The sequence below is a fragment of the Lissotriton helveticus genome, chromosome 2_1 (genome assembly GCF_964261635.1).
Source record: "Lissotriton helveticus chromosome 2_1, aLisHel1.1, whole genome shotgun sequence".
NCBI classification, from domain to species: domain Eukaryota; kingdom Metazoa; phylum Chordata; class Amphibia; order Caudata; family Salamandridae; genus Lissotriton; species Lissotriton helveticus.
Genome location: NC_136059.1, coordinates 1,019,586,105 through 1,019,610,524, shown reverse-complemented (window position 1 = coordinate 1,019,610,524; position 24,420 = coordinate 1,019,586,105).

The following is a 24,420-nucleotide window of genomic DNA, read 5'->3' as shown; positions in this document are numbered from 1 at the left end:
TAAGAAAAAGCAACATTAATAGCCATGAAGCAATGGGCCAGTGGTGCCCGCCAGGAAGATAGACAAAACAACGTGATGGTTTCCAAGCGGGTGGTCTTTTCTCCTCTGATGAGTAGGGAGGAGATAGTTTTCGATTCTTATGAAAGGGTTTCAGAACATGGTGTCCATCGGAGAAACTCCCAATAAGTAGTGACTGGAACGAGGAAATGGGTAGGAAGGTAATATACATACATTCACTATCATTCATTGAAAATAGGTTTCAATGTTAGTCCTGAGCCTTGTCCCTAAGGTGCAACATGGTGCAGTGTAACCCTTGACCTCACCCCTTAAACTTCCCATGTCATTTCAGGTGTGTGGTTGTGTAGTGCAGGGATGTGACATCACAAAATAAAATGATGGACAGCGTGTTGAAACTTTTTAAACACTAACCCCCAGTCACAGATCTGGGTTCAATCCATCCTTGCCATGTCATCCTAGTTCGGACTCAACCTTTTGCAAGTTAGTCTTGACCCTGCTCCCCATGGGGAACAGTCCAGGCCGGCTGGTCCAAACTGGGGTGGTCTGTCGAGCAAAATAACAATGGATTAAACCCAGATCTGTGACTGGGGCAGTGCTTAATTTGTGCCGGTGGTTTCCGGTGCTCAGCACCGGCACTTAATTGTCAGCACCTGCTCTACTGACAGTCGACAACATGGTGGTGCTGTCTTTTTAGTTTCGAGATGAGCACAACAAACATGTTTATTAAATCAATACCTACTGAAAATGATTAATACTAAACTCTGATGACATCATTATATCTTTGCGTGGCCTGAAATAGTCTGAAGTATTACACTTGTAGAAGTGTGATGATTGGGTGTTTTCTTGGTACTGTCATTGGAAGAGCTAGCAGGGTATGGGTGGTAGGATGCAGTAGCCTTCCAAGAAGGGACCCATCACTTCATTTTTTACAAATTAAGGACTGGACTGGGGTAAGTTCTTTAAAAGTTTCAACACTTTGTCCATCATTTTATTTTGTAATAGTGCAGAGTTGTGGCACCTGCACTCATGGCCTGGTCCCTACAGTGCATGTAGTGGTTGACAAAATAATGTCTGCCTCCTGCCCATATCATAGTATCATATTTTTGTACCACACAATCCAAAACTCTTCCTGCAGGAAAAGTTTGCACTAAACAACATTATATGATAACATAACCCAGTGCTTAAACACCTCCCTTGTTTTACTTCTACGAGAAGTGCTCACTATTTATTTCCAACATTAAGCTCTCCTATATCATTTTGTTTCCTTAAGGGCTGATGTTTGAAACCTTGAAAATAGGATGGATGAAACGCCTCAGATATAACTTAAATTGTTACTAGGCTCTAGGGAGAAGAGAGCAAGGAAAAGAAACATTGACGTTTTCTTGCATTTGGAGGCCAGCCATGAAAAGGCTGTAGCTTAAGAAATCCAGCAATGATTTCCAAGTTCCGAAAACCCTAAGCGATCGAGGCATTCTGCTTCACCTTGACTTCTCATCGCTGTTATTAAATAGGGCTGCGACGTGCCTTTTCAATCCAGCGATAACCTGCATAATTTAAGAGCTAATTACATGTGCATTCCCCACTTATTTGGTGATTAAGTACGTAGCCTGACGTTACCTTTTTTCAAGAGACCTGCGGCTTCGGTAATGTCTCAGTCCCCCGTCTAGACGGAGAACTCGAGTTTGTGTGTGGGCCAGATGCGGAATTTGGCTGTTGTAAGGCTGTCACTCTCGTAAAACATTCTTCCAAAGTTGGAATACTTTTGTGTTTCATTCTGCCTGAATGCCATTTGCTGAGCCCTTGTCCTCAGCCGCCTGTACACATTTTATGTGAGTCAAAAAGCATTTACAGTCTTTTCACGGAAAATGATTTTTTATTTCTTTGTATAAACTTCAGCACTCGGGGCTTATTTACAAGGCCCTTGCGTCATTTCTAACATGGGAAAAGTGACGCAAAAGTGGTGCAAGGGCTTGTAAATCTGCCCCTTTGTTTCTGAGGTTCCTCGCAGGTTATGTTGTATTGTACAACAGCATATACCTAGAATTTTGTTCCGGTTGACAAGGGCGCGGCACTCTTCAACAGTGATGGGGCGACTGGGAGTCCATTTCAAGTGCACAATCGAAAAGGTGTAGTTTTGTAGAGTGGTCTTTAGGTTTTTTTTTTCTTCCGTTTTTATATAGTGTGAACTTGGCCAAGGGGCATTGGAGCGCTTTATAAGAGCACCAAATTACATTACACAAGATCAAAATAATTGTTTTAGGCCCTTTGAGTTTAGGGGCCGATTTTGATGTTGGCGGATGAAGTATAATCTCGGTTTGCCTGGCGGAAGACTTTATGTCCACCAGGTCGAGACTTCTCCTCCCAAAAAATTTTGAAATTACTGCCAAACTGGCAGTCATTAATAAAACATTGGTAGAAACTGCAAACACAGCGGTTCCTGTCAATGCATTTTCATGTTTGGTGCAGGGGACTGTCAGCAAGACAGAGCCCTGCAATAGAAAGTTCATTTTTTTTCTTTTTTACCATAAAAATAAAATGTTCCCCCTGCCATGGGAGTCTGCTCCTATGGCGAGGGGAGCATTTAGTAGTTTTCTCTGCTCCCTACCTCCATTGTTTTCCTGACGATGGCGGCAGTGAAAATTAACCTCTAATTCCGCCAGTTAAATTAGATGACCAGAATGACAGATCTGCCTCCGACAGCCCTTACTCCGAAGGCTGTTGGAGTGAATTAATCACGGTGGAAGCGGAGTAGCCTCTGTCATAAACAATATTAAGAAACACCCCATATAAATTTGGAGGACGGATCACATTCTTGGCAGTAAGGATATTCTGTCGCCATTGCGACACAGCATACTTACCGTCAAGAATTAAATTGGGCCCTAAGGGATTTGCCCAGAATCAGAGGATGTTGAGCTGACCCTGGCACTCAAACCTGGATCACCAGTTCCAAAGTCAGCAGCTCTGGCCATTAGGCCCAATTTCCTTCATGGTTTATCCTGGTTCCTGTATGACCTGTACAGCATGAAATAGGAAGACATGCTGGGAAAGTATGAGAATAGCAATGGATGTAGAAGTGGTGACATATTATTTCTTAGTTGTGGTCCATCTTATTGGCATGAAGTGACTGAAGAATTTGAGTACTCTCTTCAATTCGAGTTGCTTGTCAATTGTTATTCTTGGACGTCTGGTCCACGAATACCTTGAAAAATCCACGAGGAGTTTCATGGCATTGCCAAATAACTTAAATCCTGACTGTGCAAATATATTCAATTTACCATGAGTAATAATCATCTTTTTGACATTTTGAAGGTTTTCCAAATACTTTACCCCCTTCTGTGCATATAGCATAACCAAGGAGAAAATAACAATCATAGAATCTAATACACAGTGTCACGTCCTGGGTATGATCTGATATGTAGTTCATCATCCCAACAGATGGTGAGGAAATGTTCACATGGGCTATAGTGTGTCTGTATTACATCTATTATTTACTAGGTCTGGTAACATGGCAGCCAAAGATCCAAATCAATCACAAACATACGATAGTGATGCCCACACTTGAATATTTCTGATGTTCTTGGGCCTTATGGGGGCAACCCATAGATAGTGGATGGAAAAAGCTCACCTACATTTTCGTGGCATGTTTCAACATCAGCTGATCTGTCCCACCCTGATAGTATAAAACCATTTAGGTGATGTCAACCTAAGGTAAATGATTTCAGACTAAATTACCCTCGGTAAGTGTAAGATCCGTAGTGTTGTTACAAATGCCACTGTGAAAAGCCAAAGGAATTTTCTATATTCAATGAGTTCATGAGGCAGGTTTAAAAGAAATATGTGGATGAAGAGTATGAGATGAGGCCTCAATCGTCCTTTATTTGTCCTCTTGCCACCACATTTCGACCTCCACATATGCCTTCAAGGGCCACAGACCTTCATCAGTGAAAATTCGATGTCTATTGTCCCTGCTCCATCGTAGTATGTGTCGAAAGGTAACAGTAAGTCTTACCATCAAACTAGTTGTTTGTTTTAAATAAACCTAACTAATTGGGGTTAATGACCCAGTGCTCTTAGAGGTGGGTGACTCTTTCTGTAGTCAAGCATTTCTCAAGAGGCAGATCCTGTGTGCAACCTAAATTAGCTATCCATGAACCGTGTCTTAATCCAAGGAAAAGATCCCAAACTTTTACATCAAGGCACACAGGGCCGGGTACTCAGCAGGATTAAGACGCCCCGAATTCCACTGTAGAGCTCTTGGTGAAGGAGATCAGGAAGGAGTGACAGGGGATCGGGGCACGACACTGACACTGGTTGTTTGAAACATGGTCATTCTAAGCTCTCTCTCACGCACTTCAATTGTAAAGCTGTGATGTGGGCCTGTATGTACCCCATTAGAATTCAATCTGTAAAGTGAGACTTTTTTTGCCCATGTTCCATTTGTATGCTGTTTTAAATAATAAGAAAACATGTTTAAAAACAGATCCCAAGCATACCCAAAGCCTTGAGGTTGTCCTGACCCTTGTAGACCAGTTCTCTGCCTCATTGGCCAGTCCAAATCAACACACCTGTTTTTTTGTGAGTGTATGTAGGATAAACTGTTAACACAATGCTAAAGATTGTTAGATTAAACTATATCTCTCGTAAGTGTTACATTCAGAGAATGTGTGATAGGTTGAAATTTATGAGTATTGTTTTGTGAGATCTGACAACATCAACTGCACAGACCGCAGAATTCCGTTACTTTGCCTCCCTTTGACTACACTAGTGTGACGCTCTCATGGCGAGCAGTACAGAATAGGACTCTAAAAAGACCACCATAGCTATAGCACCTATATATCTCTATGGGCATAGAATTTCATGATATCTTTCCTTGATTGCTCCACACATTAGCCTTGAAAAAGCCCCAGAACTGTGCACTGCACAGGAGGTGAAACATGTGTTGGTTGGTCATCAACTTATAAGAACAGTTAAATCATGCTAATAAGTTTCAACATATTACACTGCGAATGTATTACTTACTAGAGATGTATTTCTCTCTTTAGCACTATCTAAACTGTCTACCCTACACAGAGATATTTTAACACACAGGAAAAGTGGGCAATTGCCCAGTGTCCCCCTTTCCAAAGGGGCCTGTGGGTAAGTGAAGTTTCTCTATTTCACCTCTGTTTCTATGTTTCCACCCTTCTCCTCTCTGCCTACGTCTAACCATGACCCTGTCTCTCTTTGTCCACTGTTGTTTTAAGGGTTACCAGGAAGACATTTTCAACAGTTTTTTGTACCACCAATTCTGAGTTTCTTTGACATCACTCAGTCTTCAGTTAGCAGAAAATAAGTAATGAAAAGCAAAGTTGTTATGAACAGGGACCCCCAAAATGAGTCTCATCAGGGTCCCAAATATCCTTAAGATGACATTGACCCTACATACTGCTAACTGTTTTTGCTTCCATGTACAATAGAGTTATTAACCACCTTTAGAGTATGACACCTAACACTGACATTGTAGCTGTTTAAAGGTAGTGCTGATGTTGGACTTAACCTCTTCCTCCCTTCTTGTTGGAGGAATGGAACAATTACCCCACCCCTGATAATATCATTTCATGATACCATTAGTTATCATCTGATCATAGGATTTTGGGACAAAGCTATGTCTCATTCCCCCTATTACCCATAAGTGCTTCTTTAGCTGGGATATGAACAGTCAGAAACATTACTTTCCAGAGTGTACCTCAAAACACATCCATAAGGGTCTTGGCCTGGGACATAGACACAACATATGAGCAAAGGTACCCTTTTCTTCACACCCCCAACACCCCAGCATTGTGTCATATCCAAATGCATCATCATGTGCAGCCTAGATATTGTAATATTGACTCTGCGAACTATATTAAGTTTCAACATCTAAACTCCTAGTTAATTGCCACCTCATTAAGATAGAATAGAGCCTCTTTCCATTCACATTATTCCAGTGGCGACATGTCCTGTTCCCTTTTAGCTGTTAAGTGAAACATATTGGTCGGGGAACTGTTTGGTATTGTTCCGTAGATGATGCTAACCCCTGGCTAGGCAGTCTATAACAACCCTATCCTGCAGGCTAATAGAGATAGCAGCTTTTAATTATGGGTGGGTGAAAAATGTCACTCCGCTGACAGAGTTCTCAGTGTATTGCCCCCTCTACGTTCGGCTGGGAGCACGGTGTTCCGAGCTTTTACCCACATGCAGCTCGCCACCAATAAATTGGCAGGTGCGAGCAAGAATTTGCGTCCCCTTTCATGATTTTTAGCTGCTAGAGTATCTCCGATCGAGAATTTCAATGTGAACGGAAGTAAAAAATCTACTTGAGTGGCAAAAAGAAGCAGACCATCTGGTGCCTGGTGCAGTTCATGTTGATTTTACAGTGTGGAACAAGCTCTGGGAGCTAAAAATGAGCACGAGCAGCACGACGTACCAAATTCCACCCACTCGCGGAACTCCATGGAATCTTGCAGAGTCTTTATGTAACTCTGTGGAATTCAACAGAGTGAAACTCTGCGACTTCCACTCACCCCTACTTTTAATTTGATCTCAAACATCATTGATGTGAAAAAGATTCTGTATAACCAACAAACAGGCTTCCACCCAAGGAGAGATACTAAATTGGACCTTAACTCCATCTAGACTGATCTGGGAACCACTGTAGATTAAAAAAACAATATAGCTGCACTCATATTCCTAGGCTTATCAGCTGCCTTTGACAGCAGTCACTTCTACATAGAATAAAAGAAATTGGCGGCATTGAAGGAAATATATTTGCCAGGATCTTCTCCTAACTTATGGACAATTCAAGCATCACCTTAATAAGTGGCTTCAGTTCTCTATCATACAGCACCAATAATAATAATAATAATCACATTTATAAAGCGCCTGGTTACAATAGGCCAGTGTGTCCCCGTGCTGCGGTGCAAACTTCCCATGGCAGCTAAAACGTGTCCTAAAAGGAGGGTCTAAACAAAGGGGAAAAGATACGTTTTCAGATTTTTACAGAAGATGACCTCCGAACCCTCCCGCCGGAGGCTCTGGGTGAGTTTATTCCATTGCTATGCGGCCACAAAGTGGTAGGAACGGACACCCATCCTTGCTTTCTTAACAGCAGATACACACACCTGACCCCGCCCACATTATCTAAGTTGCCGAATTGGAGAGTAGGGAGTGAGAAGATCAAACAAATAGGAGGGGCCCATCCTTTGAATGATCCGGTGGCAGACGCACATTGCCTTGAACCAGACTCTCTCTCTAATCGGCAACCAGTGACGGGAGACCAATGCCCTCTTAGCCAAGGCTCTCCTCGGGAGCATAAGAACCAAGCGAGCTGATGCCTTCTGGATGCCTTGGAGTCTTTGCAAGCATTAAGCGGTAGCACCCAGGTACAGTATATTACCATAATCAAGGCGCGATGTAACCAGGGCATGCACCATGGTCTTCCTGGCTGCTGTAGGCAGAACATCCAAGGTTTTCCGAAGGCCCCGCAGGACTCCAAAACAGGCGCCTGCCACCCACCTGGTATGATGTTCAAAGGAGAGCTCGGTATCCAGCTATACCCTAAGGTTCTTAGCCTGAGCGCATGGCGAAGGGGTGGGCCCCACACTCTAGGGCCACCAGGCCGATGACCACACTGACGGAGCTTTCCCTATCACAAGCACCGTGGTCTTATTGCCATTCAACTTCAGGCAATTATTGGCCATCCACAGTGCTAGTTCTTGCATACATGCCACAAAGTTGGACGCTGCCGTATCCTGTGCCTGTGTAAGGGAAACCACCAGCTGAGTGTCATAGGCATAGGACACAACCATAACTCCAAATTTTTATGCAATCTCAGCTAAAGGAGTAACATAGAGATTGAATAGGGTCGGGCCAAGGGTGGATCCCTGAGGCACCCCCTGTTAAAGTTTGATAACTTTGGAATAGTAGGAGCCCTGTGACACCTGAAAAGATTCCATTCAGCGCAAAGCACTACCAGACACTCCTCCTTTCCTCAAACAGTTCAGCAGATTATGCTGGGCAATGGTGCCAAAAGCGGTACTCAAATTAAGCAGAATTAAGGCCGCTGTCTGTCCCGCATCCACATGTTTCCTGATGGTTTCATTGGATAGTAGCATAGCCAATTCTGTAAAATAACGAGCCCGAAAACCGGACTGAGTAGGGTGAAGGAGGTTGTGTTTCCCAATATGCCCTGTAAATTGCATATTTATGACCTTCTCCTCAACTTTTGCGAAATAAGGAAGCAAAGAAATTGGGCGCAAATTGTCAAGTTGGACTAGACTAATATGCGGTTTCTTAGGCAGTGGAAGGACCACTGCTTCATTCCGTCTTACTCGCACCGTTCCTGACATGAAAGATAACTCAAAGTGATGCCTAATACAAGGATCAAGAGTTTCAATGCTCCCTCTAAGCACCTTCGGGGAGGCAGGATCCCTGGGAGAGCCTGACTTAACACTAATGCTAATTTTAGTTAAAATCTCAGGGGGGGAACGGTGAATTTATCAATGCAATCAATCTCTACAATGGGACCAGCTTCCCCGGAAGTCCCGTGGCCCGCTCGAGCCGAAGCAGGGAAGGTGGAGTAAATCTTCTCCACATTATCTGCAAAAAAAAAAAGCCAGGTGTATTGCAAGGCTCAATCACCTCACCACTCCTTTTCATTGGAGACAGACAATGTTTTTTAACATATACATTAGTCCAATCCCAGACTAAAGTATAACTTTCCTGATTATAACCACATAATCCCAAAATAAGAAACGTCTAATGACCATGAAGATTCAAAACAAGGGGACTGACTCTGTGCCATTGAACATCGGATGATAAACCACCTTAAACTCAACCCATCAAGAACTGTGATTCTAACATGCAGAGACTGGATAACTGTGATCCATTGACTACTTGGCGTTAGGAAATGAGAGCACCACCAACAATTTTAAAACAAATAAGAGCCATAAGATGTATTATGGACCTTTTAATGAATCAAATTCACTAAGAAACAACATGCACATTTTATCCTATGCGGACATTCTGATGTATTTTCCTGCAGCTAGAATTCGCACAGAAGACTGAAGCAAACACTTTCCTCATCATTGGACCACTGGATTATGCCCATGGATTTAACCTCTGAGTATTTTTCTCAATTATGAGCCACCTTCAAAGGATTCAGAATGTGGTAGCAAGCCGTCTACATGCAAAAGTATGTAGAGACCACTTTTCCCTCATCTTAAAGGCCCTTCACTGTCTCCCTCTTTTAAGAATATGTATTGAAAAGAGAGCAGTATTTTTCAGGTGAAGTGTAAGCCACACTCAGAGAAAATATCACTGTATTCAAGAACAGCACCCCAGCTAGTCACACCACTGTACAAAAGGAAAACCACTACTGGCACCTCCACACTTCAAAATTATTGCAATCACTCCAGTAAGGGTAAAATATCCACCTGTAATTAAGGAGACTGTACTGGAAATGGAAAGATGGAGCTGAAGATAATTTTTACCTTTGTACACAAATAATAATTTGTACCTATTGAAAGAAAACAATCAGCTGCATCTCCTATCTTCACGCTGATAAACTATGGAACTCACCTCCAGTGTGAAAATGAGACATCAATGAAATTCAGGAGAGGGGGAGACTTTACTATACTACTATATGAAATTACTGTAGTTGCACTACTAGCTCATTGGTAGAACAGGAAACATAGAATCATATTTAGAGCTAACAAAAACATTTAACATTGATAGTTAAATGCAATAGTTATCCTTTAATCATCCAGGGCACAGGACAGAAGAGACTGCCAGAACTACATATCTACAGCAAATTGTTCAGTGTACTGTTAAGTTTCCAATAAAAACTATGTTGCCAACTGAGTAATTCTGAACCATTTTTACATATATATTGCCTATATGGCTGATGTGTCCTATGTATATTATGTCTGGGATAGCCAATTAATTTGATCTTGAACTACTCTAAATAACTCCTCTTAGTAAGTAACCCAGCTGTACACCTGAACACTTAACTATACTTAAGTTTACATTAATAGTTCTAGTATGAATTACAGCATGAAGTACTACAACACCCATACATTTTATTTGCACAATAAGTCTGTATGCAAAGAATATCACAAATTGCATGAGACTGCGAGACAGAAGAATTACTACAAATTGCATGACAATGTATGGAAACTGCATGACTTCCAGGATACAACACTAAACTACAATCACTGGGCTCTCACGGAATAGCATACTGTTCATCTGCAAAAGTGTTTCAGTACCTCGTCAGCATAGCAATTGCTACACAAGTACCCATACCAAACCATACTTTAGCATACCATACTATACTACAAATGAATCAGTAAGTTATAAGCATACAGCAAGAATCTGTCTTCCCAGCCTCTCACCAGTGAGTTTCTCCAAACCCAGTCAGTCATCTTTGTTTCATACCTTGTGCCAGTAAAATATTCCATTCACCTTAACTCTCCATGTTGGTCAATTATATAAAAGTCAAAGTCACCCTATACATTGCAGGCCACAAGTAATCTTATATCCAAGGAGATAAAAGGCTTTTGAAACATCCAGGGACAGAATGACAAGTGATTCTACGGCCCTCGTGGCCCTGTCCTGATTACTGCAGACCCTTTGGAGAATTACCTAAGTGTACTTCCAGAGAATTAATCCAGCTTGGTCTGGATGTACTGGATGCTGACTTTCTCAAATAGATTGTGAGGAACAACTTTTACTTTCAACTCTACATGTGTCCTGTGGTTTGCACTGCTTGTGAATGAGAGTTATGTCAATTCACAAGTCTTCCAGAAATGATCAATCCTCTTTGAATCCATCAAACAAGCCATCATGTGAAGTCCTATCCCACCCTACTAATTGTGAAAGAGTTCCAGGGGATCCATTCCATTCAAACCGTTGGGATTTACCTGCCTATATTTGCTCTAGCACATCAATGAACTCCTCCAGGGTAATGCCATCATCTAACAGTAGCCTGTTCTCCCTAGCTGGGCTCTGGAGGGATTCATTGCTCATAAATTGAACTAGGTACATATCATTCTATTCCAGCTTGGCAAATGCAATTTCTGAAGATAAACAGTGAAACTTCAAGCTATTTCTGAATTCCCAAAGGATCAGTCTAGACCAAACTGTGCCCACATTTTCCAAAAAACTGATGCTAGTGATCCACTGCTCTTTGTGAACTAAACTTAGTGACTACCGTAGTCCGTAGTCGATGGGTGGCTTATCTTCCAGGAGGCCACAACTTTGAAGGAGCTTTATAATGGGTCCATTATCCTGTAGGCTCATGAGACCCAGTAATTAAATCTTGCTACTATTACATCCATATGCAGTCATGGTTATCAGAAGATAGTCGGATCAGATCACATTAGCTCAGGAATTTATAGAATAACACCTAGATCACTACAAAGCAGTCTGTGCAGTTGGGTCTAATGAAATCTTTGGGGCGCCTATATGGATCAAAAACTATGTGGTGAGAACTGTGGCAGTAGCATTGTACTATAATTACATCAGCCCAGCTCTGCTGAGGCTCCATTGGCTTGTAAAAGTAAAGTGTATCCAATTTGATGCCCTAACTTTGAACTACTAGACCTCTTATCTCAGGAGTCTTGCCCATTGGTGAGTTGCTTTCAGACCTATATCCCTAACAGAATTATGGGGACATTCTAGCTGGAAATTCACTAGGACCAAACATGCTACCCTGGATGGTGAACTTTAAATAAAATCACAGCACTAAAGTGGTAGGTTAAGTGGTGGATTGACATCCAGGTCAACCTTTGTACAACACTATGTACACGAAAGCACTCCAAACCTCAAACCATCCAGGGGAGATACATCCATAATGGAATTAACTTAAAAAAACCAGCAAAAATGCAAAGTATCAAAGCCTCCCTCAGGATCATCCAATAACTCTACCTCTCCCACCCCTGCTGTCATCGTGCATTACTGCAATATATGCATGCACACATATTTCTTGCACACATGCATGCACCAAACCATATCAAAATGCCAAGTGTACACTAGGAGCAAGGTCAACACAAAGGGCCCGATTACGATCTGGGTCGGAAAGCTCTCCGACCGAGCCGGATCGGGAGAGTTTTCTGCTCAAGCCGCACTCCTGAAGTCCGACCGCGCGAGTACGATGCAGCCGCATGCTGCCGGACTATGTTCGGTCGGACTCCCATAGAAGTCAATGGGAGCCGGTCGTACGGTGTGTACATAAGCTCCCATTGACTGAATGGGTACGGTTCGCACAAAGGTGCCCCCTACAGTGGGTACTCGTCAGTGCCATCTGCACCATACACGCCTGTGTTGGGGAGACCCTTGGGTCTCCCCCTTGGTCCGAGTCGTAAGGCTGCGGGTGACAGGGGGTCCGACGCAGACCCCCAAGGCAACGTCACGGATGTTTTGAGGGCCAGACACTTCGTCTCAAACCGGCTGTCCGAACCGTGCATCGTACTGGCTCGCTCGTAAATCGCATCCATTGCACTGCACGGTTCGCTTACGGCCGAGACATACGGAACGGTTCGGACCCGGAAACGACTCGGTCAGTGAATTTCACATAGCTCGCAACGTACTTGCTCGCTCGTACAGCTGAACGAGTCGGGTGGAAAACACACATACGGCTCGTAGTTTTTCCGGCCGGATCGCGTTCGGTGCCCTTCCGACCTGCATCGGAATCGGCCCCAAAGTGTCTAGATGTCATGAATTTACAATAGGAACTGCATACAAGTTTTTCTATGACCCCAAATCCCCCCTAATTAAATAATTTTGTAAAGCTATTCTATGCGTAATATCTGTGCTGGGGTATGCAGACAGAATATAGAGTTTGAAATGTCGACTTACAAAAAAATCGAGTTGGAAATATATTGTGACACAGAAATATCGACAGCAAGAATATCTTGGTCAAGAATATCGACGTTAAGGTGAGAAATATTGTTTCTAAAAATATCAAAGTCGTTAATATCGTTTGCAAAAATATAGTTGTTTAAAACATCGATTTTTTAAATTAGTGTTATGTATTTTAGTAAGTATTTTAAATGTATGTGATCTATTTTTTTGTAGAAGTATAGTTTTTGTTTTTTAATATATATGTTACATTTTTAATAGTTATCAATTTCATTTGAACTAAATTTTGTGCTTTTTGTTCCGTAGCAGGTTGTAGGTTTATAGGGGAAAAGGGTGGGAAGTAATTTGATTATAATAAATTAATGATTATTTTTTATTTAGTAATATTTATTTCATTTAGATTTTATAGTGTTAATTGCTGGAAGTAATTTATTACTAAGTAATTATTAATTGGTTGTTAATTATTATTTTCATTAATTGTTAATTAATTATGTTAATTGTGTCATTGTCTTAGGAGCAGATTGAGGGGGTTATGGGGTAAAGGGTGGGAAGTAATATATTTTTAGTTAATTAATAATTATTTGTCAATTAATACTAGTTAATTAATTACAATTTAAATATGGCAATTGTGTAATTAATTTTAGATGTGAGTTGTGGGGTTTATAGTGGTTAAGGTTGGGAAGGTATTTATTTTTAATTAATTATTAAGTAGTTGTTCATTGATAATTGATGTTAATTTATTATTTTGAAATGAATCATGGAACTTGTGTAATGATTTTTAGATGCGGGTTGTGGGGTTCATAGAGGTAGAGTGTTGAAAGTAATTTCTGTTTATATAATTAATAATTAGTTGATCATTAATAGAAATTCACCAATTAATAATTAATTAGGGTAATTGTTCATTTTGTTTGTGTGTGACTTTTGGTTTTATAGGGGTAACGTTTGGGGAGTAAATTAATTTTTATCTGTTTTAATTTGTGTTTTAATTAATAATATTTATTCAATTGATAGTTAATTATGTTAATTTTGGAGGTACATTTTTTAGATGTGTGTTGTGAATTGTGTGGTGTTATAGGGTAGGAAATAAAAAAGATAAAATGTATGTAATAATTAATGTTTTTGTTTATAAATATTTTCTTATTAAAATAGTTATTAGTTTGTCAATTATTTTTCAATTTATTTAATATAATATTCCTAGGTATTTGTCATATCTATTTAAGATCATAATATGTTTCTATTTTTTTAGATTTTTACAATATTTGATATATATATATTTTTTTTATATATTTTGTGCTGGTGATATTTTGTTTGTTTTCAATTTTGAACTGTTAGCAGTGTGAATATCCATTTTTACCCCTCCTCTATCCAACACTTTCCCTATTGTTGCACAACTGGAGTGGGAATAGTATTTTTTACCCCTCCGCTAGCCAACACGTTTCCTAGTGTTTCACTAACTGTAGTGGGAATAGTCTTTTCTACTCCTCCACTATCCAACACTTTCCCTACTGTTGCACTCACTGGAGTGGATTAGTCATTTTTACCCCTCCGCAATCCAACACTTTCCCTACTATTGCATTCTCTGAAGTGGGAATAGTCATTTTTATTCCTCCGCTATCCAACACTTTCCCTACTGTTGCACTCACTGGAGTGGATTAGTCATTTTTACCCCTCCGCTATCCAACACTTTCCCTACTGGTGCACTCACTGGAGTGGGAATAGTAATTTTTACCCCCCCCCCCCACTATCCAACATTTTCCCTACTGTTGCGCTCACTGGAGTGGTAATAGTCATTTTTACCCCTCCGCTATCCAACACTTTACCTGATGTTGCACTCACTGAAGTGTAAAATTTAAGTTTAAACACTTTTTAGGGGACGATTCCGATCTGGATCGAAAGCACTCCAACGGAGCAGGATCCGGGGTGTTTTCTGACCGATCTGGACTCTGCAGTCCAACCGAGCGAGTACGATGCGGCCGTATGTTGTCGGACTTGGTTCGGTTGGACTCCCTTAGAAGTCAATGGGAGCCGGTCATACAACGCGTACATGGGCTCCCATTGACTGAATGGGTACGTCTCAGACAAGTGCGCCCCGTACAGTGGGTACATGTCGATGCCATCCGCACCGTACATGCCTGTGCTAGGGTTACCCATGGGTCTCCCCCTGTGTCCGAGTCGTAAGGCTGCGGGTAACAGGGGGTCCGACACGGACCCCCGAAGTCCAACTCCAGGAGCTATTGCGACACGGATGTTCTGACTCAATCCAGCTGTCCGAATCGAGCAAAGTACTAGCTCGGTCGTGAAACGTCTCCATTGCGCACCACAGTTTGCTTGTGACCGAGTCGTATGGAGCAGCTCGGACACGGAAACAATTCGGACAGAGATTTTGCGTTTGTTCGCATCGTACTTCGACGTCCAGACCCGTGTACGACTCGGACGGAAATTCAGACTCTGAATCGAATCCGCTAATGCCGAACCCGATTCGGTGCCCTTCCGACCGAGATTGGAATCAGCCCCTAAATAGTTTAATGTTTTAATTTATAATATTTTTTTTTATTTAGATTTTATGTTATTGGTGTGTATATATATATATATATATATATATATATATATATATATATATTTATATATATATATATATTTATTTGTAAATTTTCATATATACAATTATAAAATAAATTACAATTAATTGTTTTAAATTGTTTTAAAGTAAATATATATATTACATTTTATATATGTATGTTTACATTTTTTACATTAGATTTATTTGTTATACTTGTTAAAATGTATATTAAATCTAATACATTTTATTCAATTTAATTGTATTATTAAATATATTTAATATTATTTGTTACATATATTAAAATTGATATATTTTTACAACTATATTTTTTACATCAATATATTTTTTAGATATTTTTGTACTTACCATTATCAATATAGGATGTCAATATTTTTGACCTCAATATTTATAATTTGATATTTGTGTATGGGGATATTTTGGTGGTCGATATTCAATCAGTGAACCCTGTGCTGGACCTTGCTCGTATTACTCTCACCAAGAACTACTTTGAATATTAAGGAGATTACTACTTTGAAACCAATGTGACCTCTATAGGCCGTACCTTTGGCGCTAGCTTGGCATGCATGTACATACATCAATTCGAGGCTGATCACCTTCTCTCATGCATCAATCCATGTATATAGTTGTAAGAAAATGCCTCATTTTGGTAGAACGTCACCCATTTCTGGGGGGACTGATACTGCAGTTTTTTTAACCTGGGGCACTAGTAGTCTGCTAACCAACCCCCAGTGCAGGTGCTCCGACACATCAAAAAAGGTTGAAGTTTACCATTCTTCTAATTAGCATATTCACTTACTTATAACTCCCTAACATATGGAACAAAATGATCTGTCCTAGTAAGTTAAATTTCACTAGTGGACTTAACACATATTTTACTAAAGTGACATGATTGCAGCCCTGCCACCAGTGATTCGGTGGTGCAGGTTTAAGCTGCAAGTTGGGCCAGTGAAAATAACTTTTCTGGCAGGCCTAAACCATGTTTTTAGATATTACTAAGTCAACTTTTAGTTGTCTTTATATTGCCAAAAGGCAGGATACATTATATTTAATAGTAGGGCACGTCAAAGTTTAAAATTAAATATGTCCTGCCTTAAAAAAGTCCTGCCTAAAAAACTATTTTGACTGTAGCAGGGTAAGCTGTTCCATAGGAAAGCATTGGGAGTTAATGTGAAAATGAAATAATGTTATCTCCGCCTAGGAACCAGATATAAAGTTACTTCTTGGACTTTTCAAAATCTTTATTCACAATTCAATTCATTGGTGAAGTAAGATTTCTTACAAATATTCTGCAAAATGTACTTATAAAACATTATTGTTAGCCTGCCTAGAGCCTCTAGAAGCTCATTTGCATGAACTTCCAATTGTCACCCAGAACAAAGCAGTGGACTCCAAGCATGTTGATATTCACAGATGCGAGATTCCTGCACATCATTACGATGCATAGTGCTCACTTATTAAAATACTCCTTGCACATAACAATGTTATGGAAGGGTGATACCTCATTACTAGCACCCTCATCAGCAATGTGTTATTCATTTGCACTATTGCTATACCTTCCCCTGTTTTCTTTATCCTTCTCTTCAGGTCGGAATATGTTATATTTAAGGGGAAGCATTTTGTAGGTATTTTCTTACCTGATGCTATTCTACTAGAATGAGCGACATCCTTACACGGCTTATTAAGGACTCAAACGAGGGTCCTCACTATACTTACTGCTCCTGAAGAAACTCCTCAGATTCACTTGGACCACCAGGGCCTGAAACATGTCGACCTGACCTAGCATCAACCACATTACATTTATGCTCCACTCACAAGACAGTCGTGCTTCCTTCTTTTAAATACCCAAGGGATCCTCCAATAAACTCACTATAGGATACCCTTCAGGTATTTTGACACTCACCCTCACACTCCTTGGCTCCACATGCCAGCATGCACCATCAAGGCTTTTGCAATTGCTTTAAAAAGATCTCTGCCAAAGCACCCTCTCATGGGGCCAGTGGAACATTGCAGAGCCCGCCCCATGAGGATCAAAAAGCCCAATGATGAGCATGACACCAATATGGGTGTGTGAGGGCATCATTTCCTAATTAGGAAAAACCCCTCCACATTATCCCTCATACGACCACCTGCTCACTAGCATTCCTGGTTTCCTCTCTTATCAATTGGAACAAGTTCAGCTTTCAATGTCTACAAGTGACAAACCAAGGAAGGGAAAAAACAAGGGTTAAAGAATACAAATATGGTGAACACTAAATTATTTTATAACAAAATCTCTGGAACGAATTGGAGCCTTTCTATGTCTTGTAGCAGGATGGACAAAACGATCACATCCCACAGCACTCTTACTAACAGAATTGTCAGAATATTGTAGACATGGTAAACTGAACTTAGTATTCTTGTTATTCTTTGCATTGGTATGTAAGGGGGGGGTGTTGTGGCTAATTCCTGCAGAGCCCCTTCAATTCTATGTGTGCAGCTCATGCCAGGGATGTTCGCAATCTCCATGCAAGGAGTGTTCCATGTAATGTCAGTTGGAGACTGGGAGGTGACGGGCAGGCTGCATCATTGGTGGGATGTTATTTTCTTTGATTAAATAAGTTAAGAAATCAGATGCGTTTGAACACAGTTCCTGCTATTGTGTTTCTTATTCGGAAGTGTGACTTCTTGGCCTTCCAACTTCTTTATGAGATTACAGCAGAATGAAGATGGAATCTCAGCCTGTGTACTCTGAGCACACTTTGTGTCTCTCCGGTTGTTCTAAACAGGCACTACACTAATAACTAATTAGCACTTTCACTGATATTGGCTTCCCAAGCTTGAATCTGCTGGATATATACTTTTTATAAATGCCAGTAGGGCATCTGGGTTGGAGCGGGTTTGCCAAGGAGAGCGTGAATTAACATTTTTGTTAGGTTCCTGATCATTGAAATATATCTTATTAATGAATGAAGGCGAGGCTATGATCCAATACCCTTAGTGACGTCGAAATTGATGAGAACATAGAACATGATTTTATTCATGTTTCATTTGGGGTTGTGACTGTGACCTTTATTGAGGGTGATTTTTTGATAAGCTAAGTGAAGCCAGAGGATTCCATGTCTATCGCAATTCCCTGGCTAATTGAAGAAGTTCGGTCTACCTATTCAGGTTGTCTTTGAAAGGGGGAGAAGGTGTTAATCAAGTTCTTTGATTTTTTTAGAAAGTATGTGCATGTTTTTCTGTGCTCCGATGTTGATTGTAGAAAGTATAGGTGCTGATTTGGGGGTTAGAGATGAACAGTCAGCAAGTGTACACTGTTCGTCAACCGGTTTGGAAGTGAATGAATTAAATGTACAACAGAAATGCACCGAAAGCCTTCAAAAGGACATTTTTGGTATAAGAATTCTTGTATATAATATAATATAATACCCAATAATTATCTTATCAGTTAAGCTGAGAATGATAGAAAAAAAACTAGCACCCAGCATGTCTTTGTTCATAAGTGACTACTAGAAGGCACCCGTTCACCAACAATACTCACTAGTTAATGAAAGCATGCCAACACCGCATGCAGAGGCTGGCAAGACAGGCGCAAAGTCAGCTACCCTGGTGGATGGATTTTTTTTTCCCTCCGGTGATGTTTGCTTATTATTTATTTTTGAAGTTTTGTAGAGCACATACCTGGGCTCAAGGGAGTGAGAGGATTTTAAAAAGCAACAAATTACAGGAATAAATCAGACAGTGAAAACAATTACATAAGGACACTAAACAGAAGTGACATGGTACAAATTACACAGCATTCGGAACTGGATACAATTAATATGAAGCACTGAAATCAAAGAAGTGTCAGAAAAATAAAATAACAGGAGCAGGTTATTTTAGAAAAATTGCTCGAAAAAAAGGTAGGTCTCGAAAACCAGAGCACAATGCATCCTTGAAATAAAACATAAAAAACATCATTTCTCATAGCCATAACTCAGAAGAATAACTATCTGTGTGTGGAAAAACAAGCACAGTAAGCCAAAATCACTACTGTGATGCAACTGGGAATCAAATATAAAAGAATCAAATCTGAATTATTTGAAGAGAAGTGCCCCGAGGACCTTCTTGAAGCTTTCACTTGATGCTGCCGGGGAAGTAGCAGTGCCGTTAAAATGACGCTACAGCGTCAGTGCTGACTTTAACAAACTCAATCGATATAGATACAGTCTCGGTGGGGTTACCAAGAGTTGTTCATCTGACCCTAAAACATTTCTCCCTTTGATAAAAGATGCAAAAGAATCAGGCTAGTCCCTTGTCAGTAAGGGCTGCACTATGAACGAAGAGGATGCTGTTCATCTGGACTCAAACTCAAGCAAGGGATTAAAACTACCGCTCCCCCTCCCCCCCCCCCGCAGAGTACATATCCCCACTTAGAAGAAGTTACTTAACATGTCATGCCGCAAAAAGCAGTGTTTCTGTTTTTTTCCTATTAATACATATATTTTTTCTTAGCTATTAAGTTTGCAGATGCCTTTGCCATTTTCCTGGTTTGTTGTGAACATGCTGTGCTGTCTTTATCAATGTGTTAAATGTAAATGTATCACATTTAGCTTTTTTGACAAGATTGTTCGATATTGGGTGCTTTGATTGATATTATGAAACTACGTATGCCACGTAGTCTTAACGTTTTTCATGTTTCATATACTTCCTTCTGTAGTATCTTTGTTCACAACATTTCTCTAACTACTGCTGTCAGAAAATGTAGCATATTCGAAATTTTTATATATTACAGATTGCTTTTAGGCCCCAAGTTATATTTTTATTTTTGCATTGCTTGCACTTTAGTGATAACTGACTAAAATTAAAGTGTTTCTGTCCTGATGAAGGCCGTAGAAAAAATATTTAAGGGTTGCAACACTGTCGGCTGCTGAAATGTGGTTCTGTGCGCTGTATTTATGAATGCTTTTATAACAACCGTCATAATATCAAATCTGGGACTGAGCATGCATCAGTTACAGTGCTATTCCAAGATCCTGTTCTGGATATAAATATGTCTATACATCTATTTAGAAGAATAAAAAAGCAACAAACTACTCAATAAAATATCTCCATTTCACTTGGTTGAAAGCTTGGACCTTACCTAATTTTCCACTACCTTGCTACTTGGGAAATGCATTTCACTATCCCAAAATGCCTTCAGATGTGCATAAAATGTTTCTAGGCAACCATTGTAGTTCAATAACAGATCTAGCACAATATGATAAAATCCAAATATTTTACTGATTTTACCTGTGGACCGAGGGGGTTGTGTCCAAGGTGACTGCAACCAACCACACATTAAATCACCACAGACATCTTCATTCATCCATGGCACTCAAGGATCAGAGATATCATGGCACCCCTCCAAACCATATACCCTTCCATCACAGACTATCTGATGGTGTTTAATTTTTCAATGCAGATTACATTATTACAGACAGGACTATAAACATTCACTCTGTCAAACCTATGTGCACATGGGAAAAAGGCAAGAAACAACCTAACCGAATGGTCACACAGCTCATACTCCATGAATTAGAAGCAACAAATAACAATCACTCCAGCCTTCTAGATCACATTCACATATTTTCAAACACATATCAGTTATATTCTGCGATAGAATCAGTTACAGTGCTATTCCAAGATCCTGTTCTGCATATAAATATATCTATACATCTATTTAGAATATTAAAAAAGCAACAAACTACTCAATAAAACATCTCCATTTCACTTGGTTGAAAGCTTGGACCTTACCTTATTCTAAGTTATTTTCCACTACCTTGCTACTTGGGTAATGCATTTCACTATCACAAAATGCCTTCAGATGTGCATAAAACGTTTCTAGGCAACCATTGTAGTTCAATAACAGGTCTAGCACAATATGATAAAATCCAAATATTTTGGTGATTTTACCTCTGGGCCGAGGGGGTTGTGTCCAAGAGGACTGCAATCAACCACACATTAAATCACCACAGACATCTTCATTCATCCATGGCACTCAAGGATCAGAGATATATGTAAATGTAAATGTTTTTGTACTTGTATAGCGTGCAGCTACCCGGACCGGGTCTCCCGGCGCTTGTACTCATACCGCTAAGGAACCCTTCCTGGTTTTCCTTGTGAAGTGTCCACTCCTGGGCACCCCCATGGTGAAACCAGGCATCCTCGCGCTGTTGGGGCCGTTGTGGAGATTAAGCAAGCTATTGCCCAGAGTTGCAGCATGGGACCCATGATTAGAATAGGCACTGAGGCGAGAATATCCGGTCAGAGGAATTTGACCCCAAGACCCGCTGAGGCGGGAATCAAACCATGGTCCCGGGCCAGAGCGCTGCATCAAGGTCTGCCGCTCTAACCATTGAGCTACACTTCTCCACATCTTGTCACCCCTCCAAACCATATACCCTTCCATCACAGACTTTCTGATGGTGTTTCATTTTTCAATGCAGATTACATTATTACAGACAGGACTATAAACATTCACTCTGTCAAACCTATGTGCACATGGGAAAAAGGCAAGAAACAACCTAACCGGATGGTCACACAGCTCATACTCCATGAATCACAAGCAAAAAATAACAATCACTCCAGCCTTCTAGATCACATTCACATATTTTCAAACACATATCAGTCATATTCTGCAATAGAATGTTTGGGTTCTGAATACAGTATTTTCAAACTGCACACCTGTTAAACAAATATTATTACATGGCTAAACAAAAAATATAAGCATACAATCACCTCAAAACAATGCAGAAAATCATAGGAAAAATGAAAGAACAGTTCAGCTGTTGTGTTTTGCAAGCTGCTTGACAATGGCACGCCAAGCCAGTGGGAACACATGGCTCTTAAGTAGTACTACACCATACTGATGTACGATTGTGTGTGAATTGATAGCATTTAGATAGAATGTTACGTTCTCTGGTCACATTGGTAAGAGCTTCTGTTTCTATTTCTAAAGCCCTCAAGCAATGCTGATCCTTTGTATCTAGTATATTAATGCTCCTTTTCAAGGCCTTGACTCATGTCCGCATGAATCCAGTACTTCATACATACACAACACGAAATGTGAAAGCTATTCAAGACTGGATGAATTATTTATCCACTTTTTATTCCTTAGTCTTACCTATACATTTATGTTGCAACACTACCTGCTGAGGACATAAAGAGGAGGCACTTGTGCGTGTGTCTGTATAATGTATTCATGTCATACATAGTGCTGAAGCTCTCATCGTTCAACATTAGTGTGTATTTTTGAACAGACTCTTTTGGACTTGGCTTGGCAAAACAGTTATTTAGGGTGGACTGTAGAGGTGTGTTTTGTTAGGACCTTATTCACAAAATATTTTGCACACTCAAATTTTAATTTTTGTGTTCAAAATTGTCGTCTCAAATGACCGATAGATACTACATCATACATTCCCTGATTGAATTTACAGTTGCAGATTATGTGGCAGATTATCTGCTGCTGTTTGTTTAAGGGTTAAAGTTGGAACAAGTGATCTGAAGGGGTTGCCATTGAGACTGTACTTAATACCCAAACTCGCTACAATAAACACACTACAACTAACTAATCTTGGTTAAAGGAAATGAATGTGTATAAAGATGGTTTGATCATGAAATGTTTACTGGAGTGGTGCATCTAATGACACAATTTAAATGTCTATTTCATTCTCCCGCATTGACTTTATAGGTATCAATGTTTGTCTATGAATGTTCACATTCATAGTTAATTGATGGTGTAACATTGGACCTGTCCTTTAATGTAATTTGTAAAAAAAAAAAATCTTTAGTAGAACCATATTGAAAAAAACAATTACATATTATCTTTGGTGACTTTGTGACACTCTCTGGTGATATAAGTGTATCTGGAATGTATGTGGTATGAGGTAAAATTAGTTTGCGCTTAAACAACCCAAGGGGAAATTGTTTTTCTAACTTAATAACCAACCAGCCACACTCTCATGTTATTCACAGGCATACGCAATGGTTTTTTACTCCAATTTACACACTTTAGTGCCAGAAAATCATGAAACACATATTACAAATGTATGTAAAAAATCTACAAAGATTTTCTTATTTTCTGTGGTTGTATAGCCAGGGATTTAGCAATAGGGCAAGCATTATTATCCCCTCTTCACAATTGATCTGAATGCAAATGTAGTTTCTGCACCGGTTATGAGGACATTGGTTTATTACTATGTTGTACACACCAGTCTCCAAATCAGACAATGCTGGTTAAAAGAAAGCTGGGCAGCCACGTTAATATTAGATCTAAATTAGTATACAAAGCAAAAGAAACAATCAAATCAGTACACCCAGTCGAAGAATGCATCACACTTAAAAAACGTTTTGGCTCACTCAGAGAATATTCTGGAGCAGCACCACTTCAATCAAACGACAAAAATTGGACGACACACACTAAAGACACAGCACTACCCTGCGTGAAAAATAAATTCATTATAGTCAAGCACAAACCCATCTCAGATTTATTTTCCTTCAAGTTCAAGATGCAGATGCCAGAAACACACAGGACCCTTGCCACGAGAAATGGACTAATCATGCCAACTTTAGGAAGTTCTCATAAGAGTGATGTTATATCAGGCTTTCCACTAGTTTAAGAAGTAAATGCACTTTTGTAATGACAATGTAATCTAATGCTTTGTGCCCACATGTACATATCTTGTGCACTTGTACCTATTCAGTGTCAGGTTGCCTCTGTTATGTTGTCTTTCTTACATAATTTCTTTCCCTCTTCTCCTTTACTTTGACATTTACATTGACTCACTTACCATTACCTCAACAAACATGGCATTACTCACATCATATTAGGGTCAGGGACAAAGGTTAAATGGTCAAGGTTAGAATTAGGATTATGTGAAAGCTTTGAGTTAGCAGGGCGTGCACCCTGAATATCGACCCCAGAATATCAATGGGACAAAATATAG